The sequence below is a fragment of the Jaculus jaculus genome, chromosome 11 (genome assembly GCF_020740685.1).
Source record: "Jaculus jaculus isolate mJacJac1 chromosome 11, mJacJac1.mat.Y.cur, whole genome shotgun sequence".
NCBI lineage: Eukaryota > Metazoa > Chordata > Mammalia > Rodentia > Dipodidae > Jaculus > Jaculus jaculus.
The window spans coordinates 108,822,439-108,826,358 of record NC_059112.1 but is presented as its reverse complement, the minus strand read 5'-3'; positions in this window follow the sequence as shown (position 1 = coordinate 108,826,358).

The window sequence follows — 3,920 nt, the reverse complement described above, 5'->3', positions numbered from 1 at the left end:
CAGGCTGCCGGCGTCGCGGCGAGGGGCGGGGCCTCGCGCGACGCGTAACGAGCCCGGTTGACGTCAGCGGGCGCGGGCGCGCGAGGGGACGGGGCCTGTGGGCGTCGTGGGCGCGCCCCCGCCGAGCCCCGCGCGAGTGACCGTCCTTGCCCGGTCCAGCTGCGGACGTGTCCCTTCATTCAGACAGCTTCGTTTCTGACCGAGCGTCTAACCAGAAAGACCCGGCACGCCCGAGGCCACGAGGCAGGGCGTCCCAACCGAGAGCTGTGCCCGGGGCCGCGGAACGGGGACATTGGATGCTAGTGGCACGGAGACCAGAAGTAGAAAGAAAGGGATCGTCTTGGTGAGAAAGGACTGGAAACCAGTGGTCAGCAAGGTGAGGATTGCTGGCACGTTGGCCGGATCCGAGTCACTGAGCCACTGAAAGAGTTTCGAATTTATAAAGGTGTAATAAAGCCCTTGAAGACTGTGGGGTTTTTCTTTTCTTTGGGGGGACTGTTGAGACAGGGTCTCAGTATACAGCCAAGGAATTCACACTGCCTTCAAACTTTTGCCCATCCTCCTACCTCAGCTTCCCAACCGCTGGCACTACTGGCAGTGAGTGGACCACCATATCTTGAACACTTAAGCCTTACAATCACGTGAGTTCAAGGCCACCCTGAGACTACCGAGTGAATTCCGGGTCAGCCTGGGCCAGAGGGAGACCCCTACCTCGAAAACAAGCAAAGATTAGAATTACAAGTAATCTTTATTATTCACAGGCATGTACCACCACCGCTACGCCCGGTTTATTCAATGCTAGGGATTAAACCCAGGGCTTTGTGTATGCTACACAAGCAACGTCCTCTGCCCATAATGGTTTTTTTTTTTTTTTTTTTTTTTTTTGGTTTTTCGAGGTAGGGTCTCACTCTAGCCCAGGCTGACCTGGAATTAACTATGTAGTCTCAGGGTGGCCTCGAACTCACAGCGATCCTCCTACCTCTGCCTCCTGAGTGCTGGGATTAAAGGCGTGCGCCACCACGCCCGTATCATAATGTTTATTTTTAACTTCAAAAAAAAAAAATCAATGTTTGTGGTGCTTTCTCATTCACTTATGGACATACGATCCTGCCCATTTTTAGCTGAAGTAAAATAAGGGCACACTCTTACAAATGTTCTTGGGGATCTTTATATATATATATTATGTATTTATTTTTGGTTTTTTAAGGTGGCATCACTATGTAGTCTCAGGGTGGCCCCGAATTCACAGCGATCCTCCTATCTCTGCCTCCAAAGGGCTGGGATTAAAGGCATGAGCCACCATGACTAGCTGTTTATAGTTATGTTGGTTTTTCAAGGTAGGGCCTCCCTCTAACCCAGGCTGACTTGGAATGTCTCAGGGTGGCATTGAACTCATGGCGATCCTCATACATCTGCCTCCGAAATACTGGGATTAAAAGCGTGTGCCAGGCTGGAGAGATGGTTTAGCAGTTAAGAGCTTGCCTGTGAAGCCTACAGACCCGGGTTTGAGGCTCGATTCCCCAGGACCCACGAAAGCCAGATGCACAAGGTGGTGCATGCATTTGGAGTTCGTTTGCAGTGTCTGGAGGCCCTGATGCACCCATTCTTTCTCTCTCTCTCTCTCTACCTCTTTCTCTTTCTATCGCTCTTAAATAAATAAATAGAAATAAAAACAGAAAAAAAATTTTAAAGTTTGTGCCACCACACCCAGCTTTTTCATTTATTTGTAATAAAAGAGAGAGAGAGAAGGGAAACTGAGAGAATAGGCACACCAGGGCATCCAGCCACTGCAAGTGAACTTCAGATAAATGTGCCACTTTGTACTTCTGGGTTTACATGGGAACTGGGGTATTGAACTCAGGTCATTAGGCTTTGCAAGCAAATGCCTTAACTGCTAAAACTATTACTTCAGCCCTGCTTTAAAAAAAAATAAACTTTATTTATTACAGTGAGAGAGGGACAGAGAAAGAATGGCTGTGCTAGGGCCTCTAGCCACTGCAAACTGCAGATGCATGTGCCACTATGTGCATCTGGCTTACATGGGTACTGGGGAATCAGACCTGGGTCCTTGAGCTTCACAAGCAAGCACCTTAACTATTAAGCTATTTCTAGTCTGATCTTTGCTTTTTGTTTGTTTTTTCGAGGTAGGGTTTCACTTTAGCTCAGGCTGATAGAATGGTCTGGAATTTACCCTGTAGTTTTAAGATGGCCTTAAACTCACACCAATCCTCCCTCTGCCTCGTGAGTGCTGGGATTAAAGGCATGCGCCACACACCCAGATCTTTGCGTTTTTATTGGTGATTTTGTCTTTAATCCCAGCACTCAGGAGGCAGAGATAGGAGGATTACAATGAGTTCAAGGTCACCCTGAAACTACATAGTGAATTCTAGGTCAGCCTGAGCTAGAGTGAGACCCTACCTCGAAAAACAAAAAACAAAACAAAGATAGTCCCAAAATTCTGTAACTCTGTACCCATGTAAAGCCAGATGCACAAAGTGGTATGTGCATCTGGAGTTGATTTGCAGTAGCAGGAGGCCCTGGTACATGCATGCTCATTCATATTCTCTCTCTGTCTCTCTATCGCTCACTCGCTCACTCTCGTTCTTGCTCTCAGATAAATAAATAAAAATATTTAAAGCCAGTTGTGCTGGTGCATGCCTTTAATCTCAGCACTTGGGAGGCAGAGGTAGGAGAATCACTGTGAGTTTGAGGCCACCCTGAGACTACATAGTGAATTCCAGGTCAGCCTGGACTAGAGTGAAACCCTACCTTGAAAAAAGTTTAAGGGCTGGAGAGATGACTTAGCAGTTAAGGCACTTGCACATGAAGCCCAAGGTCCTAGGTTCAATTCCCCAGTACCCACATAAGCCAGATGCACTCGTTGGCACATGCATCTGGAGTTTGTTTGCCATGGCTAGAGGCCCTGGTCCACCCATTTTCTCTATATCTACCCCCCCATCAAATAAATAAATAATATTTTAAAAGTTGGTAGCACACACCTTTAATTCAAGCACTCATTGGAGAGGCAGAGATAGAAGGATCACCATGAGTTTGAGATGAGCCTGTGACTACATAGTAAATTCCAGGTTAGCCTGAGCGAGAGCAAGACCCTACCTCAAGAAAAAAGAAAAAAAAAGAAAGCATTAAAAAGGAGCTGGAGCTGAGTGTTGTGGCCTTTATTCCCAGCACTTGGCAGGCAGAGCTTGGAAGATCACTGTGAGTTCAAAGCCACCCTAAGACTATGTAGTGAATTCTAGGTCAGCCTGGGCTAGAGCAAGACCCCACCTTGAAAAACCCAAATAAAGGGGAGGGGTGGAGAGATGGCTCAGCAGTTAAAAGTATTTGCTTGCTCTCTCTCCCCCACCCCTCCTCTTTCTGTCTCTTGTTTACTTGCCCTTTGTCTCTCTCACATAAAAAAAATAAACTGGGGGCTGGAGAGATGGCTTAGCAGTTAGGCACTTGCCTGTGAAGCCTAAGGACCTCTGTTCGAGGTTCAATTCCCCAGGACCCATGTAACCCAGATGCACAAGGTGGTGCATGCATCTGGAGTTCATTTACAGTGACTGGAGTCCCTGACATGCCCATTCTCTTTCTCACTATCTGCCTCTTTCTTTCTCTGTTTGTCACTCTCAAAAATAACTGAAAATGAAAATAAGATAAAATAAAATTTAAATTAGAAAGAAAATAAGCTGGGTGTGGTGGCACATGCCTTTAGTTTCGGCACATGGGAGGCAGAGAGATAGGAGGATCACCATGAGTTTGAGGCCAGCCTGAGACTACAAAGTTAATTCCAGGTTAGCCTGGGCTAGAGCAAGAGCCTTCCTTGAAAAACAAAACAAAAAAGGTATTTCTTTTTTTTTTTTTAATTTATTTAGGTATTTATTTACAGGCAGAGAATGGGTGCACCAGGGCCTCTAGCC